We start from the raw sequence: 22,694 nt of genomic DNA, 5'->3' as shown, positions 1-22,694 counted from the left end.
ACCTTTTGGGAAAAGCAAATCATGATGTTTTTTTCCAGAGCATTTATTATGTCCCCACTGGATTCCTTATTTATCTGGTGTGAAGAAATCATACACATGACTTCTGATGAAGAGCATGTGTAACTGTATCTATTTCTGCTTGGGCTGAGGTTTTCCCTTTATTAGTACTATTGCATAGATCACCTTGTTGGGATGTATTTTTCCATGCAGAAAAAGAAAAAATATAATATTATGTTTTTTAATGTAAGGAATGCAAGTTTTCCATATCTTGAGGCGATCTGGAGCATTATTTGGTTTAAAGGAAACATTATTAGGGTTAGGATTCCCACTTTGAGGCAATTGGCCTGTGTTGATCTAAAGGATTAGGGACTGTAGCATTTTCAAAACCTTTGTCAGAGGTTTCTCCCCCTTGTTTACTTTGTGTCACTGATATAAATGTATCGTTTTTGGAGTTGATATTTGTCATACCAGACTATGTGCATTTAGAAGGGAACACCTGCATTCAGCATCACAACAAAACCTAAACACCAGCAAAGTGGTGACAGTCCTTGAAAGGAAATTGTAATTAAGTTTTTAATTATTTATTATTACTTCTATAATCATTTCATGTCTGAACAGTAGCTTATGATAAAAAAAAATCTCCATCACCTAGAGCTGTGAGGCAAAGGCTTTCCATTAGTCATCATACCCTGCATAATGAGCAGCATTGCTAATGAGACACAAAACACTTCAAAGTTATTCAATCAGCAGTCTGAATAATGAGATTTTACACAAAAATGTAAATAGTGAGCATGCAACAAAAGCAGTAAGGTGGATTATAGCTTTTTCTTTTAAGCCACCATGAATGGATAGATTGAACGAAAATTAATTACATTTTATAAATAATGTAGTGTTCCACAGACTCCTAAGAAAACAGAATAGGCCAGGGCACTTGGTGCTTTAGAAGAATATGAAATTAAATATGAGCCATAGCTGCTATGAATAAGCTTTATTGGAATCTCTAACATTGCCTTTACATTTTTGTGGGAAACATCTGCAAAGTGTTTCTTATAATAGGTCAGAAGATTCTTAATACCATATTTGACAATTAGGTCAGACTTAGAGATCGGCCTGTAGTATACATTGATGCAAATTACATTAAAATATATATTCTATAATATAATAGGCATCAAGCCTGTCAGAATTCAGGGGGCATCCAGACAATGCTCCAGTCATGCTGCTTAACTTTAGGTGCTCCTGTGAGGAGCACAGAACTGGACTTGATCCTTCTGTGTCCCTTCCAATGTGAGATATTCCATGGTAACAAAATACCACGTCACATAACAGCAACCTGAGAAAGGACAATGGGTGACTGAGAGTTGAACATAATTTTTTCACATGTACAATCATATGGTTTTTAGTCCTACTACTTGAGAGAAGCAAAATTAGAGGACAATGTTTCAGTTTTATTTAAAATGCCGTGAAAATCAGTATCAGAACTGGTAAAACTAATGGCAGCTTCATGATAGGTATTACTGAAAAATAAAAATTTTTACTGATGGAAACCAGGAACATTTGAGATTTGACTTTGGATGCTTTGGAAGGTCTGTGTTGCAGGATCATGCTTTTTTCAGAATAATTCCTGTATTTTTATATGAAAGAAAAAATGTCTTTGATGTAAAATTCTGCAAATGTTCAGGTGGAGCTTTATAAATCAATCAGTAGATTATGATTATGAGCAGTAGCAAACTCACTTTCATAGCAGTGTGCTCCCTTTATAATCATGTCAGCAGGGAAAAGCTTTGCTGCTGGCCATCTGCTGTTCAGGCAGGCTGCACTAACCTTCCACCTGCCTGAAAGAATAAAGGTGTTCTTTAGAAAGAGACACCAGAATTGTATTTAAAATTATTATTCAGAGCTGCAAAAAATTGTCAAAGTCTGAACCAGCAATGGAATAGAATATAACTTAGAATTACTGAGTTATGTTGCATTGAAGAGAAATATATGATATGGTTCTCAATTTCTTACAAAATCTGTTATCCCTTATGGAACAAACAAACAAATGAACAAGCAGACCCAAGAAAACAAAAAAATTGTCTGAAAAATAGATAAATTTCTATTGAATGTTTTTTACATTGCTGATTTCACTAAATCTGTTTTAAATATGTAAGCTACTAATTATCTCTGGTTATCAAACCAGATTCAGTGGCTAGGAGCTGAAGTCCAATGTATTCAGACTTTAAATGCAAACCATGAAATTTTTACTATTCCCAGTTTGGTGAGAAACAACAAAAATCAATAAATAAATTTCAGTTGTAAGAGACTTATACAGAAGAGACTGGGGTTAGGATTTTCAAGTTTATCTGTTAGAAAGGGCAGAAAACTACAAAGGGCAGAAAACTTATTGAGCTTCACTTTTTGCTGCACATAAATATCTGATGGTTTAAATACCACTCCTCCCAAGATTCCTTGCTCCCAATGATGAAATGTATTTTTAGCTCAGCAGAACATCTCCTGGTGTGGGATAGGTAGCTGTAAACTGGACCAAGACTTAAAATAATGGCCCTGTCATTTTTAATTGTTCAGTAATAATATGAATCATTGTGAACTCATTTCGTATTAATTTGGTTGTTATAAAATGCTTCTATAGATCCTCTCAACTAATTAGCTTGACCTTCCTTTTGAAGGGTAACCAGTGACTGTCTGGTGTTCAAGCTTGACTTGGAGCAGAAGGCAGGCTGGGAGCAGATTCCTGAGCCCCAAGTTCAGCCTTTCCAAGTTTCCTTCCCACCCTTTGACAAGAACTTGGTTGGATAAATGCAACAATGACCTGGTTTGCTGATTGCATATGAATAATGAGACTTGATGTTCAAAATGAAAAGCTTTTCTGGATCTCCTTAATTGCTGTGATGTTTGAGGTAGTTAAAACTTCTCCACTCTTCTGGGAGTAATGATGCTTGTGCATCAGCACAGGAATGTTTAATGAAGAGTGTCTGGGATGCAAGCATATGCCATAACAGCAAGTTTAAAGAGAAAGAAAATAAACTGTATTTAAGATACATTTCTTCAAAAGGGGCAACATCACACCAAGAGGAAGAGACAAATAATTCCCTGAAAAAACAGTGATTTCATTTGTCCTACATGACTTCAATGAGATCATAACTTTTTTTTTTGAGAAATAGTGATGATTTTGCTAAACTGAGCTTTTAATGCAGAAGCCAGTGACCCATCCTACTGACAGAGATGGATGCTGCAAGTGCAATAATTTGATTGCCAGAATATGACACAAAGTAGATAAGGTATTTTATCTTTTTCATACACTAGATTATGCATTCTCCTTACTTTGGTATTTCTGATATATTTTCTGAGAATCAGTTTTGCCTCATGTAAATGGTTCTCTGGAGAATTTCATAACTAGAGGCAGCAGAAATAAAAAATAAAATCTGTCATTAAGGCAAAAATATTTTCCATTGTTGGCACAAAAATAATCCAAATATGCACATGGCCAGGCAAAGCAGTGGTTGAGTTTGTTCAGAAAAATGTCACGCTGTTCTGTCAAAAGCAGCACATGTATCTCATGTCATTGGGCAAGATGAGCAGTCCAAGCCGTAGACACTTGGTAAATCACTCCTGTTCTTAACCAAAGGAGTCTCAGGCTGAGAGCTGTATGCATTTTAAAATCAAGAAGCAGTAGGGGTGATGATCATTTGCTAACAGATATGGATGCATCTCAAACCCATTGAAAAGCCAAACATTCCCTGTCTGCCAAGAGTCACGAAAGAATTTTGAGCACAGTTGAAACTTTTAAAGGACAACAGCAATTAATCCTCTTCATTCATTCCCAGGTAATGGCTGGAAATAATAATTGCACTGAAAGCAGTGACCACACAGTGAATAGAGAACGTTCCACAAGTAATGACTGCTTCAGTAAATTCCTGAGTGCTTTTGGTCAGGATAAAACTAAACTCAGTCATTTCCAGCCCTCTTTCTCATTACCCAGCCAGGGCAATTTTTATCAAATCCCACCAGAGGTTCACATCCCACATCACTGTTGTGCAAACTCAGGCTGCATTGATGCAACTGATAAAATTTACTCACCACCTTCCAAGAAAGAAAGACATGAGAGATCCATGGTAGAAGGTTCCTTCCTTCTACAGAAGGTTTAGAAGAATGCAGGGGAAAAAATTACCTGACATTATATAGGGCTCACAGCATTACAGGGCTCATTCTGCTTTCTCAAAATCCAGGTTATATTTCTTGGCTTCTCCTCAGACTTTTTCCGAATAGAGATTCTGACTCTGTTCTGTTCCTTTTCACTGCAGCCCAGATTTTCTCCTGTCACCACATGTACCATTGCTTTCCTGCTTTACACCTTCCCTCCCGTGGAAACTTCTCATTTCCATTTGGCATTTCTGTTCCCTGCCCTGCTTCAGAAAACCTTCCTCTTTCATCCTACTTCTGCAAAATGCTACAGTTCTGTACTTGAGCTACTTTCAGGTGGTTTTGACCACCATCAAGCCTCCACACATCTACAGCCCCAGACTAGATAGATCTCTTCTTGTGCCCGATATAGAGACAGGAACTGAAAGCAGCTGCTGTCAGGTTTGGCTTCAGGTCTGGCATTGTGACTGGAATTTAAAATCCATGTAATCCATGTTAGCAGACACTGTCAAAATTTCCTCAGATCTAGGTGTTCTGCTTTCCCCTTTCAGCTACCTTTTGTTTCCAAGGTGATACATTTTTCTAGTTAGAAACTAGTTCAGATTTCCCTGATTTGTGTTAAAATACCCAAAGAAGAGGTGCAAGTCTAGGATGTCCTTCCAGGAAATTTTAAATCTATGTGCAAGAAAGAGGAAAATACTGTCTATTTTTTTATTTTTCTAAGGTGATGTGTTAATATTAACTGTTTTCCTGTTTCTGCTGCTGTGCTTCCCCCTTCTGTGCAAATGTGTGCAGAGTTGCTGCTGTTACATAAAGAATGCAAAGCAGTAGTTTATTTTCTTCTTGCAAATTAAATATTCTGTACATTTTTTCTGGTGTTTTTTCCCCTTTCCTGAACATCCTTGTTGCTGTTATTGTAGGCAACATAACCCTGGTTGAAAAGAAATCATCTGTACAGAAACAAGAAGACTGGATTTGGGCAGAAATTGCTGCAAAGAATAAATGCTAGACTGATGTTTTCAAAAGAATAAATGCTATTTTCAACATTTTTGGCATTTTTGGTAAGTGCACAAGTAATATTCTGCTGTAACCTATTTCCAGAAATCTTTTGCTTTGTGTAAGTCACTCCTTTGAATGTCTGTGGCTGGGCAGATCACAATATTGTCAAAAGGTGTTCAAATATGATTATTATTTCAAATGTAATGGATATTTTCTGAGCAAGTGGATTCTTGAAAATCAGAGATATTAAAGATATATGAAGCCTGAACCCAGTAACCTGCATCCAGATTTTGATGTTTAGTCAGAAACATGTCATAAGTCAAGAGACATTGTAATTACCAATGGATATTCTTTACCAAGGTGCGATTATTAGTTTAATTTTTAATTTTTTCAACTTTCCTCATTCTTACTTAAAGGAGTTTAAGTCTTTTCATTTTCTTTTTGTAACTAACATTTAATATTCCACATCTGGTTGCCAAAATGGAAAATGTGTATTATTTGCTTACAGTAGAGGTGGGAATTATTCCTTGCCATAGCACTGGTATGAAGTTTGTTTTAAAACATGAAAGATCCATTTTAGATCCCTGAAAAGAGGTATTAAAATTTCTTGTTAGATATTGCTGATTGTGATTGAAAACCACTCCATTAAATTACAGTAGAGGGAGATGAAGGACATCTTGCAGCAATGAAAATGGTTGCAAATTTAATTAAAATATTAAATTATTGTTGGAATAAAGGTCATAATCATAAAACCTAATTGAAGGAAGTACATTAGCATGTACCCTAAGGTATCCTTTCCATTTCCAAATATCTATTACATATTTGACATTTGAAGAGGAAAGAGGTTCCATTTTATCTGGATGGATGAACGGCGATGGGGAGAAGTGTTATACATAATACAGTATAAGAGCCCCATTTTTCAAAACATCATTTGCTCCTTGCATAGGTGCAACACTCTGATTTTATGTCTCTGACTGAGGAAATTCCCCTTATTTATTGAGCATCATGGACCTGCATAGGGCAGAGGACATCATATCATGTACTTAGACTTCTCCCTGTGGAAAAAGTGGAACTTAACTCCCTTTAAATTTGACAAAGCCTCAGTAACCAGCTGTCACCTTGTTACCTAGGCTGCCTTTGTGAGAGATGTGTTGCTGCCTGGAGAATGGGATGTCTGTGTAACATCATATGAAATGCTTATCAAAGAGAAGTCAGTATTCAAAAAGTTCAACTGGAGATACCTTGTTATAGATGAGGCCCACAGGATTAAAAATGAAAAATCAAAGGTAATTTATTTTACACTAAGCAAGAGATCTGTGTGGGTTATTTAGGTGGTGGTGTAGGGACTAGTAATGTTTATATATATGTGTGTGATATTTGGTCATGTCTCACTGTCCTTCAGTTATCAGAAATTGTAAGGGAATTCAAGACTACCAACCGACTGCTATTAACTGGAACTCCACTTCAGAACAATTTACATGAACTCTGGGCACTTCTCAACTTCCTTTTGCCAGATGTCTTTAACTCAGCTGAAGTAAGTCTTTTGTTTCTGAATCAAATTAATTTTGCTGGTTTTCCCAATTTGAAAGTAGACCTGGATATGTATAGTTAGTGGTGTCAGTTACTGATAAGTGATAGATTGAGTTGGAAATGTTTGTTATAAAGCTTTTCATAAAATAGGCCAAATAAGGTAATTTGTTCTTTTACTTCCTGACCATATGAGAGTTGTATTTGTTCACCATTGTGATGCTATTGTACCTTGAAAGGAAGCCTCTTATAAACCAATGATTTTGTTGATACAGGCTTTTGATTCGTGGTTTGATACCAACAACTGTCTAGGGGATCAAAAACTGGTGGAGCGCCTTCATATGGTGAGTCCTTTTGCCTTTAATACAAGGGTTACATTTACCTAAGTTAAATCCCAAACAGTTCTTCTCATGCTTCCTATGATAGACTATTAGGATGAGAGAGATTATTCCACAACTTTTCAGTCAAGCAAAATTAAGTCCAAGGACACAGAACCATGTCAAAGATCATTTTGACCTAATCTTTGAGTCTTTCAAATAAAGCACATGTATATCCTATGTATAGCAAATAATTTCTCCATATAGGTTGCGCTTTTTTTTTTCAGATTGTCTAACACTAGATCATGTATCTGTGATAGAGAATATCTGCTCTTTGATTCATCTATTGACCTGATCAGTGTTTCAGTTTCCAAAATGCATTTAATGATGAACCTCTTTCAGGTGCTACGACCATTCCTTCTCCGTCGTATCAAGGCTGATGTGGAGAAAAGCTTGCCTCCAAAGAAGGAAGTTAAAATTTATGTGGGCCTCAGCAAAATGCAGCGAGAATGGTAATTAATGCATGTGCTTGACTGGGCTGTGGTTCAGGCTCAGAAGGAATGTGCTGTCTGTGACTTGGAGGTTGTGTAGAACTCAATTTATTCTCTCTGGTATACTCCCAGTTTATACCTGTTTCTTTCTGACACTGCTATGACAGAACCATGCATGTCAGGGAGATTTACCTGATTAAATGAAGGGTAGGGTGAGCTTTAGACAGTATTTGTAGCCTAAAGACTTAGGAAAGCTTGCTTAACTTCTTGCTCAAAGGAGAGGAGGTTCAGGAGGAACCTTTTTGCTCTGCACAACTCCTGGATGGGAGGGTGCAGCCGAGGGGGTCATCAGCCTCTTCTCCCAGGCAACAGAACAAGAAGAAATGGCCTCAAACTACACCAAGGGAGGTTCAGGTCAAACATCAGGAGGAATCTCTTAATGGAAAGGGTTGTCAAGCATTGGAATAGGCTGCTCAGACAGGTGGTGGATTCACCATCTCTGGAGGTATTTAGGAAACAGCTGGACGTGGCACCCAGTGGATGGTGGTGTTTAGCCTAAGGTTGGAACTGATGATCTCAGAGTTCTCTTCCAACCCAATCAATTCTGTGAGTCTGTGCTACATTTCTGACTTGCCCAGAGGCAGAAGAATGACACCCAAACCATGTCCCATGGCTGCCATGATGCTGAGGGCAGGTTCTGTCTCCCACAGGCTTTTCCTGGCTTACATGTATTCAAACCTTTCCTCCTCCTCCCCCTGCACCAGCGAAAGATGCAGCTTGTAAATCATCCCCCAGCTTCTTTTTAGACTTCATTTGAGAGTGAACAGAAGGGTTTTGTTCTTTCCCTGCTGTAGGTATACCCGAATCCTGATGAAGGATATAGATATCCTGAACTCAGCTGGGAAGCTGGACAAGATGAGACTGCTGAACATCCTGATGCAGCTGCGGAAATGCTGCAATCACCCGTACCTCTTTGATGGAGCAGAGCCTGGCCCACCTTACACAACAGACATGCATTTGGTCACTAACAGTGGCAAAATGGTAGTTCTAGACAAATTGCTACCTAAGTTGAAAGAACAAGGTATGCATCTCCTTTCTGGGGTTTTGAGAGTTTTTTGGTTCAGTAACGTTTTTGTGTATTCTGAGCAAAACCCAGCAGACTTTAGCCAGGATTACTGTTGGTTTCTAGTATGATACCAGCTTGGATCAATAGTCCATTATGGCTTTTTGTGCTGAAGTGTTTTGATTTCTTTTTTTTTCCCATTTTTTCATCCCAGCTAAGTTCACACCATAAAAACATCATTTGATTGGGGCTTTAGATTTTCTTTCATAGTTTTCTTAGCTATCTGAAATATAATTATGTAGTATTTTAGCTACACCTTTGATTTGCCATGAAGGACCATTTCAGATTCAGAGTCCTCATACATAGTTCAAGTCAAATCCTGTGTGAAACGTTGGTCTTTCTTGCTGGATGTGATTTTGAACGGTACCTGAGGTTTTTCTGTGTATTCTATAAACACTCAGACATGGGGGAACTCATGAGTTGTTTTAAAGTTATTTGAGCTTTGAAATGGGTTACTGTAAAGGTCACTTGCAACAGAGTTTTTGACACTGGAATAAATTTTTAGCTCACTATTTTTTGAGTATGCTTACAGTAGTAACTTTGCTGAAGAAGTTGGATGCAGGTTTGTGAGTGGGGACACTTTGCAGAAAAACAAAACCACGTCCAAACCTCAACCTTCTGTAGTATAGAAGTAAACTGTACTTTCTATCTAGGTATCATCCAGGCAGCTGTGACTGTATAACTCAAGACTAAAACCCAAGCAATTCAGTGGTTACTGTGCTTTTTTGATCTTGGTTTCTTCCTGATATCAGGTTTATTGATGAGGTGTTGTAATTAATACTGGACTGGTCTCAAATCAAATTAGCATCTTAAACAAGAGAGTTCAGTATTAACCCTTGAGTCCAAAGGACAAAAGGAAGTAGAAACTTTGTTATATCCTGTGTTTTACTTAAATTTCTCCAGTAGACTGGAAATGGTTGAGTGTATATGCATAAAGTACTGAACCTTTTTTTTTAAATTTAAGTTGTTCTTGGCAGGTAAGTAAACTGACAAGTACTTAAGAAGAATTCACTTTATTTCTAGAGATCTTAAATCCAAAACAATCAAATACTTCAAAATTTTATTATTTATACTTGATGATGTTTTTATGTTTGTGTTACCATCTTACTCTGCCATGTCTGGGAACTTTTTCTTGAGGAGTACAACACAAAATGAAAAGGAGAAGCCAGCCATTAATTAGACAGTGACATATCAGGGTAAGACAAAGGTGTCCTATGGCATGGATGTGCTGTGGCAGCAGCAGCTGCAGCCCTGCATTGTAGTTTGGGTCTGAAATTCAAACGACTTTTCTTCTTAGTACATGGAATTGCCCTCCTTCCTTTTCTGGTAGTGCAGACTTGGAGAGTTTGTTTAATCTTGTATTTTGGTGAAAGCATAAGAAACCTTTTTACCCAAACAGGCTCAAGGGTTCTAATCTTCAGTCAGATGACAAGAGTTCTAGATATTTTGGAAGATTACTGTATGTGGAGAAATTACGAATATTGCAGACTGGATGGACAAACTCCTCACAATGAGCGACAGGTATTTACAACTTCAGGGATTGTATTTATGTAAAAATACTACTTGTAAAACATTTTGTTTAACTGATACATTCTTTTCATTTATTTAGGCTTCCATTAATGCATTCAACGATCCTGACAGCTCAAAATTTGTGTTCATGTTGAGTACACGAGCCGGAGGTCTTGGAATCAATCTGGCTACTGCTGATGTTGTAATTCTCTATGATTCAGACTGGAATCCACAAGTAGATCTCCAGGCTATGGTAAGATTCCAGATGGAAATTATGGGGTTTTGTTTTTCTTTTTCTCACAGTACTTTGCTAGAAATGTGTACTTCCAAAATAAATTGGTATTTTCCCATTTTAGCACAGGAGCAGGATTTGTAAGACTAATTTTCAGTTCAAGTGCAGCTTCCACTGTGTGGAACCAGTAGTCCTCAGTCACATTTGGGTTATACAGTGTTTTATGTAGTGGGAAATGCTGGGTGTGTGCTACACCTCATAGTATTGTTTAATGCAAATAGCCTACTTGAGTAAGCAGAAATGAATTAAATCTAGGTTGTTAATCCCAAAACTATAAAGCTGTTGTGGGGAGTGGAGGTGAATGTGTTTTCACTGTTTTTCCTGCGATCTTGAAAATGAGATAAAGAAAAGTTGAATTAAAGTTTTCAAAAACTGCTTTTATGGTGATGGTAATGAAAGGATCTCATTTTAGCGACTATCCTTAGGGGTTTTTTTAAGTACATGTGGATGCATCTCCATCCTGGATACATGTCAAGGACATTAGTGACCACCTAAGAAAGCAAAGCTGTCTAAAAACTGCCAGTGGATTTTTGGATTTTTGGTTGGGTTTTTTTTGTTGGTTTTTTTTTTTTTTGACAAATGAGGCCTTTCAGAGACAAGTCTTGGAAATGTCTTAAATTATTTCAGTTAACCTGTGGGTCTCAAGGACTCTAGCAAAAATCACTTCAAAAGAATGATGGAACTGGTGTCTAATAGCTCAAATGAGGCAGTACCAGCTACCACTACAGGTGTGTGTTGAGAATACTGATTCTCACAGTGGTTCATGTTTCACTAGTCAGGAGAGGCAGGGTATTGTATTTTTCTTGAACTATTCATGGCACTACTGAAGGATTTTGAGAAAGGCAGCTTTTGGTCAGCAGAGAGATGATTTCTTCATGCTTTGATTCTACAGAAGGTTGCTTAAGGTCAGAAGCATCCAAATCTTCTCCTCTGTGCGATTTAATGAAAAACCCCAAATCCTGCTGGTTTTTAGCTATGACACATAGAGACACACTCACTGTCAGTGTTATTGAAAAAAAAACCCCAAACCTGCAATGTAGATAAAAATGTAATATCTTGGGTAGCCATGGATGGCTGTAAACATTTAAGTAACCTGTGCTGTTGTGTTTTGTAAATTTGTGTGCTGTAAATAATGAAAATCTTAAACCTCATTATGTAGTCATGCTGGAAGGCAAGTGCTGAATTTTTTGTTACTGTTTTGGGCAGGATCGAGCGCACAGAATTGGGCAGACCAAGACTGTCCGTGTGTTCAGGTTTATTACAGACAATACCGTGGAGGAAAGGATAGTGGAGCGTGCAGAAATGAAACTGCGCCTGGATTCCATAGTCATCCAGCAAGGCAAGTATAGGAAGGCACTTCGGATCTAGGATGAAATTCCCTTCTTCTCCCATTGTAAATCATGGTGCAATCAGCCAGTAAGAACCAGTGGGAGTGTTGCTTTTGCCTCATCTGAGCTCTGAAGGGAGTTCATGTGCAAAGGCCTCATCCACTTGGAAATTTGTTTTACTGTAGGAGTAGGCATTTCCTCACTAACTTTTTGCTTACCTGCCTAGTGGGATATAGTCAGATTTGACTTTTTAAAGCACTCAGTTTCTTCTTTCACTTTAAATTTAAATGAATGCCTTTCCTTTTTCTAATAGACAGAGAAAAGTAAGGTAACCTTAGTTGACTTGCTTGGAATCAGTAATATGTAGTTTGTATGTGGAAATATAAGTGGGAGAAAATCCTGTATTGCTCCTTCCATAACATAAACTCTTTAGTGAGTTGCTATCCTCAAGCATTTTTATCTTTAGGAAGATTGGTGGATCAAAACCTGAATAAACTTGGAAAGGATGAAATGCTGTAAATGATCAGACATGGAGCAACACACGTGTTTGCTTCAAAGGATAGTGAGATTACAGATGAAGATATTGATCACATTTTGGAAAGAGGGGCAAAGAAGGTGAGAAGGTTTGAAAAGGGGAAGCTCACCTGTAGATTTAAATGTGATGGCAAGATAGTGAGTCTCTGGATGATAACTTGGTTCCAAGCTGGAGAGAAAAGGGGTTTTTGCTGTAGAGGGTTTTTGTGTTACTCAATCGTGTCTGTTTTTTCTGATGTTGTCAATAAGATGTGTTATAGTCAAGTACCTTCTAGAATGGCTCCTCTTCTTTCTGGCAATGGGATGTTTTAAAATGAAGTACCTTTCAGAGTGGCTCCTTTCTGGAATGAGGTGTTTAATAATGACGTGCCTTCCAAAATGGCTCCCGTTCTATCTGGGAATGAGATGTTAAATAATGAAGTACCATCCAAATGGCTGCTATTCTTTTCTGTATCCCCTGTCCAAGACTGCGGAAATGAACGAAAAACTTTCAAAGATGGGTGAAAGCTCCCTTAGGAATTTTACTATGGATACTGAATCTAGCGTGTATAATTTTGAAGGGGAAGACTACAGAGAAAAACAGAAGGTAATGTTTTAAGTTTCTTTTGGAGGAATGCACTGAATTGCATGTTTTAGTCATACTTATTTAAGAGGTATTGGGTAAAATACAGTGTCATCTATGAAAATAGTTTAAATAACACTTATAACACTTATAATGAAGTAGATGTAGATCTAATTTTACATAAAACTTGTAGCTGGTCTCATGATCTTGCAAGACTTAATTTTTGGTTTTGGGGGTGATGGGTTTTGTTTTTATAGTTGGCATTTACAGAGTGGATTGAACCACCTAAAAGAGAAAGAAAAGCCAATTATGCTGTGGATGCTTACTTCAGAGAGGCTCTTCGAGTCAGTGAACCAAAAGCACCCAAGGTGAGTTGACTAATCAAAAGAAGTAAATTTTTTCAATATGTATGGTAAATGGCTAAAGCTCTAAGCAACAAATAGGTCTTGAGTCATAAAAACTGCTCTGTTCACTTTTATAAAGTGGAGGGACTATCTAAATTTAGAAAAAATTTCCAAAAGACTTGAGACAAACTTCTGTGAGAAAAAATAAGAACAGTATGAAACTTGTAAGACGTTAGGGAGGCTAAGATCAAGTTTTTTCTAGTTCTTATTTAAGCAGCTGTAAATTTTCCTGTGCAAGATTAATGCTTTAAACACGTGTGACTTTTTCACCAGCCACCTCCTCCCAAAAGACCTCTCTTCCCCTTCTCTCACTGCTCTTTTACTTTTAGAATTCTTTGTGGTGGTTGGTGTGTCTTGCATGGTGTGACTTTTTTCCCCCCAAGTTAAGACAGTGCATTTTTGTAACAATAATGCTTTTTGTTTGCTCATAAACTTAAATTACTTCTTACAAGCAAGCAGATTCTGTATGTGAAAGGGAGCAAATGCAAACTTTGTGTTTCAGGCTCCACGGCCTCCAAAACAGCCAAATGTACAGGACTTCCAGTTCTTTCCTCCTCGCCTGTTGAACTATTGGAAAAAGAGATTCTCTACTACAGGAAAACAATTGCAAGGTAACTGAAGAATTTCCTTGACCAGAGGGATGGAGCACCTCTCTTAAGAGCAAAGGCTGAGAGTTGGGATTGTTCAGTCTGGAGAAGCAAAGGCTCTGGAGCAACCTGATTGCAGCCTTTCAGTACCTAGAGGGGGCTTGCAGGGAAGCTGAAAAGGGACTTTTTACAAGGGAGCAGCTTTAAACTGACAGAGGGCAAGTTTAGGTTGGATATTGGAAGGAAATTCTTCACTGTGAGTGTGGTGAGGCACTGGCACAATTTGCCCAGAGAAGCTGTGGATGACCCACATTCCACTTGCTTGGAAGTGTTCAAGGCCACGTTGGATGAGCCTTTGAGCATCCTTGTCTAAGCAGAAGGTGGCCCTGCCCATAGCAGGGGCTTGGAAAAGAGGTGATCTTTAAGGTCCAGTTCCTTCTGTGTTATTCCCTAAATTCTTGCAATGGAGCAGTTTAATGCAACAGTAGGAGAATATGTACTTTTCCAGCCTTTCACAGTAATTTAAATGAAATAAAATCATGTTCAGCTGTAGAAGCTATTAGGTTATATTAACAGAAAGGTGACAATTAGTAATTATCTGTGAAAAATTAATTCAGTTTTACGAAGTGCAAAACCTTTCAGGTACCTCGTAATCCTGATCTCCCAAATGCAGCCCAAGCACAAAAGGAAGAGCAGCTTAAGATTGATGAGGCTGAACCTCTTAATGATGAAGAACTGGAAGAAAAAGAGAAACTTCTAACCCAGGTATTGTTGGGTCTTCAGTGAGACTGAAATCAGCCAAAGCTTGTTTTGTGTTTCACAGCATTATGGGAACATTTCTTGGTCACTGTGCCGTAGTTACCACATCTGCAAAGTTTGGTTCTGACTGAAAAGAGTTTCTAGCATTAGGTTTGTCATAGGCCTATGTCATAGGATATCTTTGAGGAATGTGCACCAAGGATTCTCCTGAATCCTAGTCTGGCATTCACTATAGACTGTGATGTCTTTCCATGAGACCTTGCAGAATGGCTGCAGAGCTGGGTGTGCTGCATTCCACATTATTTAATGCACATATTCTGCCTCACTTTCACACCCATATGGAAGTGAATCTTGGAGTCTGAACAGTCAATTTTCCTAAACCACATCTGGTAGTGGATAGTTCCCCTCACTGAAAGAGGGTGTGAGCTGAATAGGTATATAATTAGGAAGCCTGTATATTTAAATAATTTAAAACCAGGTGAATGCTTGATATGCCTTATTTGGATATTTTATTTACACATTGTATTTTGGCAGGGGATCGGAATTACAGGACAGGATTTCTTGCTTGCGTAGTAATGAGCTGGAACAGCTCACTGTGGAGACACCAGAATCACAGAGGTCAGGAATCAATACAGTCCAGTAAGCTGTGGCTAAATCACAACATGGCTGGCAGAACTTGCTACTTCCCACTACTTGTAAAAGCTACTGGTAATATGAAATGAACCTACTTTGGCTCATGACTTCAGCAGTGCTACTTGTGTCTCTGCTGAAAATCAGCATCACGAGATGGCTTTAGTCCTTCTGAGGGAGAGTGACCATGCAGTGGTCACTGCAATGATGCAATGGCTGAGGGTGTCTGTGAGGCACTTGGGGGGCCTTTTTGACAAAACAAAAGCCATTACACTACTTTCACTTGAGCAATTTTTTTTTCTTAGAAAGTAATCCCACAGAGAGACTATTAGGAGGAGGGATTAATTTTTCAGCTGAAAACTTACCAGAAATTACTAGGTAAATAAAGAAGTAGTGCTAGTCATTTTGCAGTATTTAAATAGGGAGACTACAGTGACTGCAGCATAAAAAGAGTTCTACTAAATTAAACTGCAGAGAAAGAAAAGGTTTAACACTGTGGAATGATGGAAGTGTTACAGGCAATTTCAAGAAACCAGTTGAATCAAATTCGGAGATGGACAAATCCTGAACCTCTGTGCAATGTTTCCTCTTGATTGCTGTATAGGGCTTCACTAACTGGAATAAGAGAGATTTCAACCAGTTCATCAAAGCCAATGAGAAATGGGGCTGTGATGACATTGAAAATATAGCACGAGAAGTCGAAGGAAAAACCCCAGAGGAAGTCATTGAGTATTCAGGTAACTTAATTCTGTACTCAGCTCTGAGATCATCTAACTCTGCTTGGCTCATTTGAACTGCCTGAGAACATGGTAACATCCTACAGCTGACAATTTCTTACACTGCTGTTTTAAGATTTTTGGGGTAGAATTATATTGATGTATTTTGGATCTGCTGCTCTGTTTTTTACCATCATTACCCCCTGCACAACTAAGGCTGTACTAAAATGCACACATAAACTCCTGCTGAGCCATTTCACTATATCCTGAATCTAACTGGGTAGCACTGTCTTCAGTTCTTGTTAATTTTTGCAAAGGGAAATGCTGAGAAACACTGCTTAGCTGAAGAGATTTCCCTTTTCCTTGTATTCATTAATGAGAAGTTAACCTTTACCTGCTCCTCGAGAGCAGAACACAGTAGATACATCACGATTGAACCTACAGCCACCACTGGTAACCTGAGTCTTAACCTCGCATTAGAAGAGATTTTTTTTCCACTGTAGTGCAGCTGCAAAGTCCTGGCACTACATTTCTAGAGGTATAGAGCAAGTTGAAAATGTGAAAAAATCTTGTACAAAAACCCCTTATTTAAACACCTAATGGTCTTTCAGGCACTTGCTTGTCTTTGGGCACTCAGTTGCCCTCTTGCTTCTCTTGATAAAACTGTATTCTGTTACATCCGTTTTCATTTGAAGAAGCTTTGTTTTCTTTGAGGAGACTGAAACACAAAAGTCTTACTGGCCTGTATTGTACCTCACTTAAACTGAAGATTCCTATATCTACCCTCTTCAAAACAGCATTTTTACTACTGCAGCACATGGTAGCTGGAAGGGAAGGTTTCTTACCAGCTCAAGGCGTGTCTGTTGTCACACAGCAGTAAGCTCTGGTAAAAGGAAGGAACAGCTAACATCCTTTTTTTAAGGTTAAACCTCTGACTTTTACAATGCATGATAAGATACTAAGAAGTTGTTCTTTTCTTAGCTGTGTTCTGGGAAAGATGCAATGAACTCCAAGACATAGAGAAGATCATGGCTCAGATTGAAAGAGGAGAAGCTAGAATTCAGAGACGAATCAGCATAAAAAAGGCTCTCGATACAAAGGTGGGTTTGCTCAGTTTCTTTTTTTTTTTCCTGGTGCCAGTGAGGGGAGATGCATGACCCCTGTCTGGCCAGTGCTGCTGATGTATGAAGACATCTTGGGCATGACAGTGGCCTCTTTGCTTAACACTCAGCAATTTCTTCCTATGGCTTTTCCATCCCACGGAAGTGCTGTGATGACACCCTTAGCTATGGTCTACCCTGGTGTTTGTAACAGTCTTCTGTATTACAGCACACAGTTCAGAGTGCTGTGTAACTCCACATAGTACAGGCTTTGGGAGGAGCACAGTTCCTTCTGGACACATGGAACTGAAATTAAGAGAGAGAGAGAGAAATGGAGAGAGGGGGATGGAGAGAGGGAGAAATGGGGGAGATAGAGGGATGGAGAGAAAAATGGAGAGGGATGGAGAGAGAGAAATGGAGGAAGAGAAGGGAGAGAGGTAGGTGGGTAGAGCAGTGGGGGAGAGAGAAACATAGGAAAACAGGTGGAGAGAATTGGAGTAAAGTAGAAACAGGTAGAGATGGCAGAAGACAGAGGGAGTTAGAAACATGAGATTAGAGAGCACTTAAAAAAGACTAATCCAACAGAGGAAGCTTTTGTTCTTTGTGTTTCACCAAGTAGTTGGTAGTGAAGAGATTTATAGTTAATTAAGACACTTTGTCGCAATTTTCTCCCCACTTCAGGTTTGCTGAGTTAGTTGTCTTCTAGGGAAGAAGTGTCAGAGTCAATAAACCAGAAGGCAGCCAAACCACGTGCCAGCTGTCATGTACCTTTTTACTCTTACTCTGACTTTACCGGTTCCTGAAGATTTTTGTCCAAAAGGATCGTTGCCACTTGAATCCTGACCAGTCTTGCCTGTTTTTAAGTGTAGTGAAAGCCTGCCATTAGTCAGAAGATGACAAAGCTGTCTATTGTCGAAACCAGAATTTGCCTGTTTAGATAGCTTTGATAAATGCACTGTTCTGAACCTAAAGTCATTTTCTTGTGAAGACTTAGCATGGGAGATGCTTAAAGTTATAGTTTTCTGTCTTCATGTGATTTAATGCTTTTATACAAAAGACTTCCATGCTAATTCTGACCTATTTCTTAGCTTTATGTGGTCTTACTTGTTTTGTTCAGATTGGGAGATATAAAGCCCCTTTCCACCAACTAAGAATATCCTATGGTACTAATAAAGGGAAGAATTACACCGAAGAGGAGGATCGCTTCCTAATCTGTATGCTTCACAAACTAGGATTTGAAAATGTCTATGATGAATTAAGACAATGTATCCGAAACTCGCCGCAATTCAGATTTGACTGGTTTCTCAAGTCCAGAACTGCAATGGTGTATATATATATATATATATCTACATATATATATATATATAGCTCCTTTTTGTTCATGAATGCCTATCACAATATTAAATTAAGTTAATTAAATTGCTGCTGAAATACTGAGGTAGGTGCATGGGAACAAGGTTTTACCTCTTAATAACTTTCTGACAACTGTACGGGTGTCAAATGTAGCCGTGGCAAATGGGAGGAGAAGTTCAAAATTCTAAGGTATGCTTTTCCAATTTGAGTTAAATATAAATGTCTTTTACAAAGCAAACATCTGCAATCAAATCCATCCCTGTGAAGCCAGCCAGGAAGTAAGTAGCATGAAACATTTAATTGTTTCTTTGTTATTCTGACAAGATCCAGCAAACTACTTACCTACTCACCAGCATTTTTAATATTCTAAGAGGATTTTTACATTAAGTGGCTGCCTAAGGTACTGATTGAATATGTTGTGTAATGCAGGAGCTACAAAGGAGGTGTAATACTTTAATCACACTCATTGAAAGAGAAAACATGGAACTGGAAGAAAAGGAAAAGGCAGAAAAGAAGAAACGTGGACCAAAACCATCTTCAGTAAGATTTAAAAAGGCATTTCTGTGAAAAAGCTCACTTGAAAACAGCGTTTTTCCAAGTGTCTAGGACAAGTGATATCTAAAGTTATTTGAAACCAGCAACTTAGAGAGCAATGTTAAAAGCTGCCTAAAGTTCATGTCAGTGTTCATCTAGTCCAGTTGAGGATGTCAAATAGAAGAAAAAAGGTTCTTAAGTGTAGCTCACATGCTTTGGAGCAGATAAACTTGTTAGGTTTTGGATCACTGGGTTGGTACACTGTATAGATTTACCCTGGTAAGTACATCAGGGATGTATTTGGCATTTTGATTTATAGAATCTGCTAAATCATCCACAGATCTATTTACAAATGGGCCTGTAGAGCTAGATTTGGGAAAATAGCACAAATGCTTGACAGCGCTCTTTGCTGACTAAATTCAAAGTATTCCTAATATGCAAATAGGCCTATTTTGTAAATAAAATATCACCTTTATGTATTTTCCTACCTCCATTTGTTCAGGTTGTTGCCTAGAGCTGTTGAAGCAAAAACTTAGAAGCACAACTTAGTTGACAGATGTGCAGAAATCAGTAAGGTTAATAGTGATGGAATATTAAGTTTCTTAGACGTGTTCACAGAATATTTAAATGGGTATTTAGAAATACCTTTTCATAATAGGAAGCTTTATACCATCCTTACTTGTTTTTTATACACTTTCTTCCAGATTTGGAGCATGAAAAACAACAGAAAAGATGTGCATATTTGCTAAATGCCACATTTGCAATTGATCATATTTTAAAGCTGCCAGGGTGTTGATCTTCTCCATCTGCTTTGTTTTGAAACACATTGCTTGCTCACAGCCTTTCTGTATGACAACAACTTAGTATAAAATCTTACCTTGCAGGCACAGAAGCGCAAAATGGATGGCACTCCTGATGGGCGTGGGAGAAAAAAGAAGCTAAAGTTGTGAATGCAGAATTTTTTTAATCTCTAAATTTAAGAAGTAGTTCTTTAATTTACGGGTCTTCATAAGATGTACTGTATAATGCTTAACTGTTTTGAAGAACATTGGGTTCATCTGTTTATTGAACTAGAACATAGTACTTAATTGTAGTTTCACTTTTTTAAATGCAACAGCTGTGCTGAATTTTTTTTACCATTAACACTTGAAGTAATAAATTGTCTTCATTTATTAATAAGGCTTCTTGTGGCCTTTTTTTCACTACTGTTTCCACTTCAATGCATAGTTATTTAGTCATCCCCCAGTTTGTTTCATCTTGGGTTGCTGTGAACATGATGATAAACAGAACTGTTTAGTGGTGTTTTCTTGGTACCAGCCGCCACTCAAACTCTATTTCTGGAAATTTTGTGGCTCTGACTTTACCTTTACTGAACTTATGGTACCAATATATTCAGTTCCTTGAAATTTGTGGAAAGGCTGGTTATTTACTTTTAGAATAATGATTGGAACAAAACTGTTAACACTTTTTGCTTAACATCTGAGCCAGAAGAAAGGTAGGTGAGTCAGGCTGAGGTCTGCACTTCATTAGAATGGCCTAAGCATGGCAGAATTGGGTCTGTTGGCAAACAACCACCAGGACAGAACAAGGAAAATGTGGGAAACAACCCCTTCTCTCACACACTCAGCTGTGGTAAGTGCAGTGACGGTTGTGACTGGAGTGAAAGGAACTGGTGCTGACTCCAGCTGTGCACAGTTGTAGTTTGCAACTCTCATTCTGCCCTGAGCCAGTCAAACAGTGCCATGCATGAGTGATCCCTACATTGTCCCTTCCTGATGCTGTATCTGGCATCTGCTGACTGAGATGCCATCATCTAACGTAGCATAATTTTGGAATCTACTAAGAAAACAAACAAACCAAAATGGAGCGAATGCTCATAAGCTCTGCTCAGTTTTGGCCTGGTAAGAACCCAAATCTAAAAGGCAGCAGCTTTGTGTAAACAGAAATTATGAAAAGTCTGTTTTGCTGAGGAGTCCCAGATGCAGCACAGTTCTTACTGGCACGAGACATGAGTTTCTGTTTGTCTGTGACTGGTTTGCAAACCTGCTGCAAACAGGATGAGTAATCACACTTGCTCTTCAAATAGTCCAACAACATGATAACGTGTAGCAGTGTTAACAGCCAGGCCACAGCATCTCACACATTGAATTGTCCTGGCAGCCCTTGAAGAAATCAGTTTACCTGCTTGCACTTAGCATACCCTAAAGAAAAATGCTTTAATGCTGAAGCCTTCCTTTAAAAGCATCCATTTTCACCAAAAAAACGCCAACCAAATACTATCAAAAAAACTCCAAAAGAAACCATGAGCATTTGTTTTAAATTAGTCTAAATAAAAACTTTAGGAGCAAACAGAAGGGAAAGATTTATTATGTAGTTAAGCAGCACTTCATTTGTAATGATTGTCAAGTTCCACATGCAGGAAGTGAAAGGAACTAAACTTTACTCTCCCAAGTGGTGTTCTACAAGTTAGAGAAAATGTGTTTGCTTTCAATAAGTAAGGAAAACAATGAAAATATTTGGCTTGTAGGTTATTTAAGTGTTTTCCGAGTGTCATCTGGAAAAAAAAACCTGCCTTTTCATAAGTATTTGCCTGTATTTTGATGTTATTGTCAAGCAAACAAACAGACATCCATCCCTATTCCTGGTGGTCTGACTGTACTTAGGCACTGCCCAGGGCAGAGGAACACCTCCGTGTTGCAGCTGAAGGAGTCACAGAGATTCTGAACTGGATCCACCCACAGATCTCAGATCCTGGTAAAGCAGATTAACACCCTTCACCTTATGCCAGTCAATCTAAAATTACTAAATCAAGTTGTTACCAAGCTGTTATCAAAAACTCTCAGGAGAGGAATTGCCTAACTTTAGGTGTATTTATTTTTGTATGTGAAAACAGTGTGTTCCATGACTATCACTACTGGTTTATCATGGGTTTTAGGCTCAGTTTTAGTCTCATTTTCTGTTACAATTCATCCTAAATTATTGCCCTTATAGTGCAGTTCTTTTTAAGCAAAGTTCTCCTCTTCACTAGAGGGCACCCCACAACCATACATATGCAACTACCAATCTGCTAACATTACAGCAAGTAAAATAAAGTTCTTGACAGGACAACTGAGTTTTAGACTGATAAATGAGGGACTAATTAAAACCAAATTATTTCTGGTCCAATACTGCCATTACCAGAAGTTTCCCTGATTACAGTTCCCATCAGTGAGTGAGTTCAGTGGCTGTGAGCACCTGCCCTGGGCCAGAATCAAACCGAGATCAAGAACTATTTTCATTTTTAGGTGAGTTATTCTGCATCCAGTCTGCAACTGAGAATAATCCAAGTCAAGGAGCCTCGGTGTACAAGTGTTCTATCCAGCAAATTCAACTGCTGCAGTTGCAGCTGAACTTGGTGGCCAAGTCTGTTCTGACAGTGTCTGGCCTGGAATGCTCAATCTCTTTTCCCCCCAGAAAGTTCCCTACTCTCTTGGTATTTCTCCTTTTATATGATCATGCTTTTGTTAAAACTTAGAGTAGCCATTCAGAAAAATCCCTTTTCCTTTTCCCTCTCTTTGGGCAGGATGTCCTCCTGAGGATGATGGGTCACCACTTGAAGACTGATCTCAGGAAGGACAAATCAATTCTGCAGTGAGTCCTGGTGCTCCTTTTAACAATCAGCATTCCTGGTTCCCAGGGCTCTTCCTTTTCAGTAAGGCCTAAACACCTCAAGTTGTTCCTGCATATTCCCTGGAGTATTTCACTGTCTCAAGACAGACGAAGGGATCTTCAAAACTTTCTGAATTGGTT

General features: G+C 38.4%; 1 pseudogene; it reads left to right on the top strand.

Annotated features, from left to right (window-relative positions):
- The first annotated feature begins 5,156 nt into the window (after window positions 1-5,156).
- On the top strand, window positions 5,157-20,084 carry LOC136571040 (SWI/SNF-related matrix-associated actin-dependent regulator of chromatin subfamily A member 5-like; annotated as a pseudogene).
- The last annotated feature ends 2,610 nt before the right edge of the window (window positions 20,085-22,694 follow it).

The sequence above is a fragment of the Molothrus aeneus genome, unplaced genomic scaffold (assembly GCF_037042795.1).
Source record: "Molothrus aeneus isolate 106 unplaced genomic scaffold, BPBGC_Maene_1.0 scaffold_53, whole genome shotgun sequence".
NCBI classification, from domain to species: Eukaryota; Metazoa; Chordata; class Aves; order Passeriformes; family Icteridae; genus Molothrus; species Molothrus aeneus.
Note: the sequence above shows the minus strand (reverse complement) of the source record. Positions and strands in the feature narration are given on the sequence as shown.